At 56.2% G+C, this 11,502-nt stretch overlaps 1 pseudogene; it reads left to right on the forward strand.

Moving 5' to 3' along the window:
- The first annotated feature begins 207 nt into the window (after window positions 1-207).
- Window positions 208-1,500, forward strand: LOC120362660 (uncharacterized; annotated as a pseudogene).
- Window positions 1,501-11,502: the final 10,002 nt, after the last annotated feature.

Raw genomic sequence — 11,502 nt, forward strand, 5'->3', positions numbered from 1 at the left:
TCCCTGGTAGCTGGAGAGGAAGCCTGCGAGCTCCAGCATGCCGCGGTGGGCTGTAAATGAGGGCGCTCCAGGCTCCACCCAGGGGAGCAGAACTGTGCACAGCCCTGGCTGGGGTGGATCAGGGCCTGCTGGTGGGCCTGCTTTCCCCTCCTCACCCGTGTCTGGCCCCATCTCTTTCCTTTCCTCAAGCCCACCCATGGGGCCGCGATGTGGTAAAAAGCCAAACCTTACTTTCAGCCTCATCTCCTCTGTCAGCCCCCAAGCAGAAACAGCCTGGAACTCCCAGGCCCAAGCAATCCTCCCGCCTCAGCCTCCCAAGTACCTGGTGCAGCCACCGCCACTGTACCTGGCATATTTTTAAAAAATATTTTGTCGGCTGGGCGTGGTGGTTTCAACCTGTAATCCCAGCACCTTGGGCAGTCAGGCGGGTGGACTGCTCGAGGCCAGGAGTCTGGGACCAGCCTGGCACCACAGTGAGACCCTGTCTGTGTTTAAAAAATTGTCTTTTTGAGACGTAGTCTTGCTTTGTATCCCGAGCTGGAGGGCAGTGGCAGGATCGTGGCTCACGGGAACCTCGAGCTCCCGGCTCATGTGACCCTCTCATCTTACCCTCCGCGGGAGCTGGGACTGCAGGTGTGCCATCACTACAGCCAGGTCATTGTTTGTGTGTTTATTTTTTGTAGAGACAGGTTCTCGCTGTGTTGGGCAGGCTGGTCTCAAACTCCTGGCCTTGACCAGTCCTTCCTCAGCTTCCCAAAGTGCTGGGATTATAGGCATGAGCCACTGTGCTCGGCCACCCTGTATGGAGAGAGCACGGTTGTCAACGTGTGTTCTGGCCCAAGCGGGGCCACACAACAGCTCAGGGTCACTTCCACCTCAGGGGCTGGGGGCCTGGGCCTGGGCCGGGGCTCCCTGAGAAAGGCTAGACACGCCCACCACAAGCCAGGAGGGGCAGGGGCCCTGTCCAAGCCCCAACAGAGTCGTCATTAAAACAGGCTCTGGGTTCAAATCCCACCACTTGATTCTTCCCTTGTGCCCTTGGAGGACGGCAACACCCAGGCCTCAGCTTTCCCACCTAATAAATGGGAATCAGGGCCTCTCAGAGATGCCCCGCAAAGAAGAAAGACGAATCCGCTCCCTGCAGGCATCCCGTCCACTCCAGGGCACCAGCCTCTGTCTCCACTGCGGCCGGCAGGGGGCAGCACCCACCACAGCACGGCCTGCCAGCGTGGGCCCAGAAGGTCATCCCCAGGCCCCCAGCCTCAAGGTGACACAGGCGTCAGATTCCATCCCTTCCTCCACGTTGCAGGCCTTTTTCTGTCTCCTCATCCCCCTTCCTTCCCAGGCATCCTGCCCACAGCGGCCGGGAGGTGACAGTTTCTAGGAATGGGCAAATCCGCGGCTAAGGACCGTACAGGAGAAAGGACCAGTCCAAGTCCCCACAACAGTCACCCTTAGCCCTGCACCAAGGCCGCTTCTGGGGCCGGTTCCATGCACTAAGGCCCGGGGGGGGAGGGTGCTGGAAATTTAAAGGCAACAAGCCTCTTCCCACCCCCCAGCTACAGTTGCTGCCTGCGTTCAGGGGAGCCGATGGCTCAGACCAGGGGCTCTGCCCACCCAACCCATTCCGGGCCACCCGCCAGGGTTGGTGCAGGCCTGCCAGTTCCTCTCCAACCCCGCCTGCAGGACAGGCACCCCCAGAATGGAACAGGAGGGGGCAGCCTCTTGCTGGGCTCCAGGGAACCCCAAAGCTCAGGCCCCCTGGCCCATAAACATTTACTAGGTTGTGGAGGGCTGACATCACTCCCGCCCCACACGCAGGAGGGCCCCCATCTGGACCATGCGGGCTCCCTGGGGGACAGTGGGGGACCCTTCTGGAGTTTCCCCGAACTTCACAGCATTCTTCCCAGCCCCAGACAGTCAGGCCTGGAACTGAAGAGGGGCAGAGCCTCCCTGGGGAGCTAGGAGGGCTTCCTAGAGGAAGAGGCGGTGCATCAGAGAGGGCTCAAAGATGAAGAGGCTTTTCCAGGTGTGCCCAGCAGGAGGGTGTCCGGGCAGAGCACACAGCGACAGCAAAAGGCCTGCTGGCAGGGAGAGCGGTGGGCGATCAGCCGTCTCCTGGCCAAGGAGAGGTCCTGGGGGCTGCAGGGCGCGCATTTGCTTCCCAGAACCCAGTCCTGGAGACACACCCCCAGCGGAGGCAAGGCTCCAAGAACACTGGCCTGGCCCGGCACGGTGGCTCACGCTTGTAATCCCAACACTCAGAAGCCAAGACGGGCGGATCACTTGAGGTCAGGAGTTTGAGGCCACCCTGGCCAACACGGTAAAACCCCATTAGAGTGAGTGAGACTTGGCCTCAAAAAATAAAAATAACAGTGGCACTGACCCAGTCCCTGCAGGCCCTGCCATCGGGGGTCTCTCAGCTCTTAGTGAGCCAAGAAAACGTTCATAAGACCAAAAAAATGGGAGTAGGGTGGGGAACATCAAGCTTTCCCACCTGCCAGGCAGGCGCAGTTACAGTTTTTTGGCTCATTGTAGTCGTTTATGCAGCCCTGCGTGAGCTCTGTAAGGCAGTAGTGCTGTTTTACAGATGAGGAAACCGAGGCCCAGGAGATGCAGGTAGCAGACACTAAAGGAAACGTTACTTTGGGGCGGGGCTCGGTGGCTCACACCTGTAATCCAGGCACTTTGGGAGGCCGAGGCAGGCGGGTCATGACGTCAGGAGTTCGAGACCAGCCTGACCAAGATGGTGAAACTCTGTCTCTACTAAAAGGCCAAAAGGACACAACTTAGCCAGGTGTGGTGGCGGGTGCCTTAGTCCCAGCTACTCAGGAGGCTGAGGCAAGAGAATCGCTTGAACCCGAGAGGCGGAGGTTGCAGTGAGCCGAGATGCCATTGCTCCCCATCCTAGGCAACAGAGCAGGACTCTGTCTCAAGAAAAGACAAAGTGTTACTTCCCCTAATAACAGCTGTTTGGAAAATGGCAAGTTATTCCTTTAAGACTTTCTAAGTGGTCTCAGCGATTGGAACAAACACACCCCAGTGAGAAAAGGAAGGTGTTCTCGCCGCCAGCTTGAGCACAGCTGCACCCCCACAAGCTCCTTTAAACTTGTGTTCAGTGCGGGACGGGCTCCTAGAAATGTGTTTGACATGATTAGGATGGGACACAGGTGAGAAGGCCCCCCCCCCCGGAACTGACACGTGCCCCTCCTTGGGGCTGGAGGGCGGGTCCTGCCCTCCCGAATCTCAACCCCCTTGGCCTTCAGAATCTGTCCCAAATCTGCCTCTGGTCTGATCCCATCATCGCGACAAACCTAGTCCCCTCCACCCTGGTCACCGTGCTACCCCCTGAGCGTCCCACAGTCTGTCCTCTCCACAGCAGCCAGAAGGCGCCTGTGAGTCCCTGAGTCAGGTCCCGCCCCTCCTCTGCCCACAGCCCTCCATGGCTCCCACCTCCCTTGGGGAGAAAACCCAAGTCCTCTCTACAGACCACCAGGCCCTGCAGTCCCGCCCCATCCCCTCCCCCTACTCCCCTCTTCACTGCTCCAGCCCCACGAGCCTCCTCACTCTCCCTCCAACACTCCAGGCACAGTCCTGCCCCAGGGCCTTTGCACAGGCTGCATCCTCTGCCTGCAATGCCTGTCCCCCAGATGTCCTGAGCTCACCCCTCACCTCCTTCAGTCCTCAGCTCACAAGCCACCTCCTCATCCATCCCCCACCCCCAGGCCAGCAGCACTGCACACCCATTTGCCTTGTAGTTTTGCCCGTAGCCCGTGCCAGCTTCTAAATCCCATATCACCATCGCGTGTGTTGTTTACATGTATGGAGGACTGGGACGTATCCTGGCTGTTACATCCTCTGCTTACACCCCGGCACCCGGCCGAGAAACGCAGCAGAGCTGGAGAACTATGCGCGGAATGAATGAATGGATAAACAAATGAATGAATCTCCAGGTCTGCAAAGGGTGGGAGGTTCAGAGGTGGGGCCTGAGAACCCCTGGGGGGTGGCTATGCACGCTGCCTGGCTCTGCTGCAACGTCTGGGTGGCGTGGACTCTGGGCGGGAGATCAGGGTCCTTCTCACCCTCCCCCGAATGACATGATGGCTGCAGTGGAGCGAGGGAAGGCAGAGGGAGAGAAGCCCTCCAGACCTGTGGGCAAGACTCAGAATTCATTCAACAAACAGTCCCGTGCAGCGTAACAGCATTTCCATCACTGACAGCCACGTATGTGAAGGGAGTCCCGTCAGATTTTTTTTTTTTTTTTTTTTTTTTTTGAGACAGACTCTCTATCGCCCAGGGCTTCAAGACATTCTCCTGCCTCAGCCTCCCCAGTAGCTGGGATTACAGGCACTCACCACCACACCCAGAGAATTTTTTTTTTTTTTGAGACAGACTCTCTATCGCCCAGGGCTTCAAGACATTCTCCTGCCTCAGCCTCCCCAGTAGCTGGGATTACAGGCACTCACCACCACACCCAGAGAATTTTTTTTTTTTTTTGAGACAGACTCTCTATCGCCCAGGGCTTCAAGACATTCTCCTGCCTCAGCCTCCCCAGTAGCTGGGATTACAGGCACTCACCACCACACCCAGAGAATTTTTTTTTTTTTTTTTTTTTGAGACGGAGTTTCGCTCTTGTTACCCAGGATGGAGTGCAATGGTGTGACCTCGGCTCACCGCAACCTCCGCCTCCTGGGTTCAGGCAATTCTCCTGCCTCAGCCTCCCGAGCAGCTAGAATTACAGGCACGCGCCACCATGCCCAGCTAATTTTTTGTATTTTTTAGTAGAGACAGGATTTCACCATGTTGACCAGGATGGTCTCGATCTCTTGACCTCGTGATCCACCCGCCTCGGCCTGAATTTTTGTTTTTTTTTTTTTTTAGACGGAGTTTCGCTCTTGTTACCCAGGCTGGAGTGCAATGGCGCGATCTCGGCTCACCGCAACCTCCACCTCCTGGGTTCAGGCAATTCTCCTGCCTCAGCCTCCTGAGTAGCTGGGATTACAGGCATGCACCACCATGCCCAGCTAATTTTTTTTGTATTTTTAGTAGAGACGGGGTTTCGCCATGTTGACCAGGATGGTCTCGATATCTTGACCTTGTGATCTACCCGCCTCGGCCTCCTAAAGTGCTGGGATTACAGGCTTGAGCCACCGCGCCTGGCCTTGCATTTTTTTTTTTTTAAGATGGGGTTTTACCATGTTGGTCAGGCTGGTCTTGAACTCCTGACCTTGTGATCCACCCACCTCAGCCTCCCAAAGTGCTGGGATTACAGTCATGAGCCACCACCGCACCTGGCCTTTTTTTTTTTTTTTTTTTTTTTTTTAAAGTAAGGTCTTGGCCAGGTGCAGTGGCTCATGCCTGTAATATCAGCACTTTGGGAGGCCAAAGTGGGCAGATCACTTGAGGCCAGGAGTTGGAGACCAGCCTGACCAACATGGTGAAAACCTGTGTCTACTAAAAATTAAAAATAAAAAATAAATGGCCAGGTATGGTGGCTCACGCCTGTAATCCCAGGACTTTGGGGGGCCGAGGCGGGCAGATCACCTTAGGTCAGGAGTTCGAAACCAGCCTGGCCAACATAGCAAAACTTCAACTCTACTAAGAATACAATAATTAGCCGGGTGTGGTGGTGCGTGCCTGTAATCCCAGCTACTTGGGAGGCTGAGGCAGGAGAATTGTTTGAGCCCTGGAGGCGGAGATTGCAATGAGTTGAGATTACATCACTGCACTCCAACCTGAGGCTAGAGCAAGACTCTTGTCTCCAAAATATCAATCAGTCAATCAATCAAATTAGCCAGGCATCATGGCATGAACCTGTAATCCCAGCTACTCGGGAGGCTGAGGCAAGAGAATCGCTTGAAGTCAGGAGACGGAGGTTGCAGTGAACTGAAATTGCGTCACTGCGCTCCAGCCTGGAGGATAGAGCAATACGCTGTCTCCAAAATAAATAAATGAAAAATAAATAAATAAATAAATGAAATTAGCCAGGCATCTGGTGTGAGCCTGTAATCCCAGCTACCCGGGAGGCTAAGGCAAGAGAATCGCTTGAACCCAGGAGGTGGAGGTTGCAGTGAGCCGAGATCACGCCACTGCACTCCAGCCTGACGATGGTCCAGCCTGGGGTTGGAATATTACACTGTCGTTACCAAAGAGGGGGAAGTTCTGCACTCGAAGGAAAGGCATCCGAGCTGCATTGTTAGGAGGCAGCTGCAGTTCGAGGTGCTGTTTCCGTGGGGAAAAGAAAAAGTGGAGCACGGCTGGAGGGAAGTAGCAGCCTCTGGGGCCGGCGTGGGGCTCACGGGGCTCAGGCCGGCTGGTACTCTTATCACCCTCTGGAATCTTTTGAACTCTCTGGCACGAGCCTGTGTTACCTCTAAAAGAAGGAAGGTAAACTGTAAAATGTATTTTAGAAAGACTGCTGAGAAAAAACCAAAGGGCAAAACAGAAGATTTTGGATGGGTTTTAAAAAGCTGGGGTGGGGTGGGGTGGGGTGGCTGTAGATTTCGGGCCGGGTCATCACGCTGCCTGCGGCCCCTCTGTTTGGGCTGACTCCCCCAGCAGGCCCCCTGCGAGGCCCCCCCAGAGCCCCGCCCTTGCCCTGGCTCACACCTTTTCTACTCTGGTTCAGCGAGGCCTCAGAGCCCAGTGAGGACCCCCGGAAGGTGAGCTGCGGGCTGGGCTGGGGCCCGGGACAGGGCCAGGCCTGCCGGAGCCCCTTGCAGCTCGGCCCGACCACCCAGCTTTCCAGGAAGCCCGAGGGGAGGCTTGGCTGGCTCAGAGGAGGGACCCCGTGTGTGCCAATGGTGGCGCTGGGGGCCAAACCAGGCCCCTGTGGGCGCCCACACTCTGAGGAGGACCACAGCAAGTGGAGGGAGGGTGGCTAGATAGGAGCTACGCAGGGAGGGAGGCCCGGGCTGCTGTACCTCAGTTTCCCCATGGGCCAGGTGGCTCACTGGCTGCGTGGCCCTTGTGGATACAGGGCATGCTCGAGATGAAGCGGGACCAGGGAACTATGGCTCCCTTGGGTTCTAGGCTTTGACGCCCAGCCAGGCAGGACAAGGGGGGGCAAGACCCGCCCCAGCTTCTGGAGTTCTGAAGTAATGAGCGATCCAGCTTTAGGCTTTAAGGCTGGAGCCTCCCGCCAGAACCCAGCCAGGACAACTTCCCGTCCCCTTCCTAAGATCTCTATTCCCAGTCCACCCCCTCTACCTCCCGCTGTGCTTTGCTGGGGACCCTGTGGGCACAGGGATGTGGCATGCCCATTTGGGTCTCTGGCCACGTCTTTTTTAGAGACAGGGTCTGGCTCTGTCACCCAGGCTGGAGTCCCATGGCAGGATCATAACTCACTGCAGTCTGGACCTCCTGGGCTCGAGTGATTCTCCCACCTCAGCCTCCGGAGTAGCTGGAACTACAGGTGTGAGCCGCCACAGCTGGCTTCAGCCCCCTTTTTGAGTGGCTCTTTTGGGGGTATCCTAGTGGGCCAGTGTTGCTCCCAGGAAAAGGGAAGCGTTTGGCCCAGAAGCGCCTGTCTACAGTGGAAGCATGATCTGCAGCTGGACACGGTGGCTTACGCCTGTAATCCCAGCACTTTTGGGAGGCTGAAGCAGGAGGATCACTTGAGGCCAGAAGTTCAAGCCTGGGCAACATAGTGAGACTCTATCTCACCAAAAAATTCAGAAATAGGCCAGGTGTGGTTCATGCCTGTAGTCCCAGCTTCTTGGGAGGCTGAGGCAGGAAGATCATTTGAGCCCAGGAGTTTGAGGTTGCAGTGAGCTAGCTATGATCTCACCACTGCACTCCAATCTGGGCAACAAGGCAAGACCCTGTCTTCTTCTTATTATTATTATGATTTTTGAGATGGAGTTTTGCTCTTGTCGCCGGGCTGGAGTGCAGTGTTGCAGTCTTGGCTCACTGCAACCTCCACCTCCTGAGTTCAAAGGATTCTCCTGCCTCAGCCTCCCCAGTAGCTGGGACTACAGGTGCATGCCACCACAACCAGTGAATTTTTGTATTTTTAGTAGAGGGTTTTCACCATGTTAGCTAGGATGGTCTCCATCTTTTGACCTTGTGATCCGCCCGCCTCGGCCTTCCAAAGTGCTGGGATTACAGGCATGAGCCAGCTTGCCTGGGCTGGGACATCTTTAATTTGCCTAAAGTTTTTGTTTGTCTGTTTTTTGTTTTGCTTTGTTTTGTTTTTGTTTTTGTTTTAATTGAGACAGAGTTTTGCTTTTGTTGCCCAGGCTGGAGTGCAGCGGCACGATCTCGGGTCACTGCAACCTCCGCCTCCCGGGTTCAAGCGATTCTCCTGCCTCAGCCTCCCGAGTAGCTGGGATTACCGATGGGCACCACTGCGCCCGGCTAATTTTTGTATTTTTAGTAGAGATGGGGTTTCACCGTGTTGTCCAGGCTGGTCCCAAACTCTTGACCTCAAGTGATCCGCCCGCCTCGGCCTCCGAAGTTGCTAGGATTACAGGCAGGAGCCACCACGCCATCCTTGTCTGTTTTTTTAAGAGACAGGCTCTCCCTTTGCCACCCAGGCTGGAGTTCGTGGTGCACCATAGCACACTGCAGCTCCCAGTGCCTGGGCTCCTGCGGTCCTCCACCTCAGCCACCCAAGTAGCTGGGACTGCAGGTGTGCGCCACCACACCCTGATATTTTTTTATTTTATAGAGGTGGGGTCTCCCCATCTTGCCCAGGCTGGTCTCCTACTCCTGGGCTCAAGCTATGTGCCTGCCTCAGCCTCCCAAAGTGCAGTGATTATAGGTGTGAGCCACTGCACTCGGCCAATTAGCCTAAAATTTTAAATAAACACCGGCTGCCCCTCCTCTGGGGTCCCAAGCACAGTTCCAGCACCTTCCGTACATGATGTCTCTGCCATCTCAGTGCAATTTGGGTTACAAGGGAGGTGCTGGTGTCTCATTTTTACGGCTGGGGAAAACGAGGCTCAGAGAGGCCTAGCTGCTTACCCAGGGTCACACAGCAAATGGGAGCAGAGCCGGGGCAGCTATGACTGACAGCAGGGCATGTCTGTCCACTGTGAGCTGGACCTTGTCCAAGACAGACTGAGTCCCCACTCCCAAGGTGCACAGCCCAGCGGGGGAGACAATACAGAACTGGGCAGTTACGTGAAACTCGGGCAGAGCAGGGTGTTATGAGGTCACACAGGCAGATGGAGACGCAGCGCAGGTAACTGACCCATTCAGGGTGTCCAAGGAGGATTCCAGGGGAAGGGAAAAAAGTTGTTCAGGGGAGAGGAACAGCATGTGTGATGGCTCAGAGGAGAGGCGGGAGAGTGGCTAAGAGCACCGGAGAGTCTGAGGTTCTAGATCCTTCTCTGCTGGTCAGTTTCCACTCCTTAGAGCCATTCTCTCGACCAAGCCTGGCACGTGGGTAGCTGGAGGGTCAAGGCTGGGGCGACCGTCCTACCCCTGCCTGGGATATGGGGAGGCAGGGGTGCCGCAGCAGCCCCCTCTGCGTCTGGGGGCCCAGCAGAACCCCGTCCATGTGGAGATCGGGAGGGGTGAAGGTGTCCAGAGGCGCCTTCCTGGTCTCCCACCTCGACAGGAAAGGACATGGCAGGGTGGGGGTGGCAGAAGTCTGTTTCCCACCCCCGCCTCAAATCGGACACTTCCTGCCCCAGGCCAGCTCCTCGGTGGGCTGGGACCCCTTCCCACCCCTCATGGGCTCTCCAACCCCCATTAGTGAGGCCGCCCACTGAGAGTCTGGGAGTCCCAGGTGTTCCGGGCCTGCGCTCCCCCTGCTGAGTGAGGACCATTAAAGATGAATAATGAGCCCAGCTGGAGGGACCTGGGAGGTAGTGAGGGGCTGGCGCTGGGGGTGGGGGCCAGGGAGGCCCCGAAGCCTCCTCCGTTGGGCTGGTCCCAGAGGCACCTGGGAAGGCCATCAAGGAAGGAGTCCGAGTCCTGGAAGCCACCTGAGCGCCTGGTGTGGCTCTGATTTCGCCTCCTTACTGCCTGCCTTTGCTCTCTGCACCTACCCCCTGCAGGGAGCCTCCTCCACCCCCGCGCAGCTAAAGTCGTTGGAGTTACCGAATAAAAATCCAAGACATCCAGTTAAGTTTGGATTCCAGAAAGATAATGAATCGTGGCTTGGCGTAAGTACATCCCATGCAATTCTTGGGATATACTTATAGCATCATTCATGACTTTTTTTTTTTTTTTGGAGACAGAGTTTTGCTCTGTTGCCCATGCTGGAGTCCAGTGGTACAATCTTGGCTCACTGCAACCTCTGCCTCCCAGGTTCAAGCGATTCGTGCCTCAGCCTCCCTAGTCACTGAGACTACAGGCACGCATCCCCATACTCAAGTAATTTTTGTAATTTTTGTTTGGTAGAGAAGGGGTTTTGCTATGTCGCCAGCCTGGTCTTGAATTCCTGGGCTCAAGTGATCCTCCTGCCTCAGTCTCCTGAGTAGCTGGGACCACAAGCACGTGCCACCACACCAGGCTAATTTTTGTACTTTTAGTAGAGAAGGGGTTTCACCATGTTGACCAGGGTGGTCTCAATCTCTTGATCTCATGATCCGTCCACCTCAGCCTCCCAAAGTGCTGGGATTACAGGTGTGAGCCACTGCGCCCGGCTGTTTTTTAATTTTTTATTTTTTTTTTGAGAGAGTCCTGCTCTCTCCCCCAGCTGGAGTGCAGCGGTGCAATCTTGGCTCACCGCAACCTCTGCCTCCCGGGTTCAGGCGATTCTCCTGCCTCAGCCCCTGGAGTAGCTGGGATTACAGGCGCCTGCCACCACTTCCAGCTAATTTTTGTGGAGTGGACGTATTTTAATATCTCACCATCTGCATGAGGTTTCCACAGCCCACCAGCCCTGTCCCTGTCCCTTCCTTGACCCTTCTCTGGCTTAGTGAGGGTGCCTTAGGTCCCCGGCAGGTCACTGGCGCAGCAGGCATCTCTTGGAATTTACACAAAAAGACCCAAAGTTGCTGTAACTCTGGAAGCCTCTGGAGAGGTCCCTCCCTGGGAGAGAGGGAGTGAGAGGCCACATGCCCGCTTCCCCCAGGAACTCATCACTCGGAGCCTCTTGCCTCTCCCCTGGCTTTCAGGGAAGCCTCTGGGTGAGAGCACCACTCCCTGAACCCCGGGTTCGAGTCCTGACTCCGCCGCTTGCGAGTTGTGTGGCTTTGAGCCTCCCTCTTTCTCGGTGCCTCGATTTCCCTGCCTGTAAAGTGGGGATACGCCACAATGCCATTACTGATACCAGCTGTCGGGGTTGTTGAGAGGAACAAGTGCGTTGATTTCTTCAGGGTCTGGCACACAGCACTCACAGAAGTGATGGCCGGGCCCCAGCCTCCCTCCTGGCCCGGGAGGAGGGGCCGAGCGGGAAGTGGAGGTTAATTTTAGCCCTGATGACACCCACTGGCCGCCTGCCGTGTCCAGACATCCCCAGCCAGGCGTGAGGTTCAAAGCGTCCCCCCACCCCCAGCCTCTGACATCCAGGGAGCCTGTTTATTCGTTCTCGTCCTCCACAGCATT

Source organism: Saimiri boliviensis, chromosome 14 (assembly GCF_048565385.1).
Source record: "Saimiri boliviensis isolate mSaiBol1 chromosome 14, mSaiBol1.pri, whole genome shotgun sequence".
Lineage (NCBI taxonomy): Eukaryota > Metazoa > Chordata > Mammalia > Primates > Cebidae > Saimiri > Saimiri boliviensis.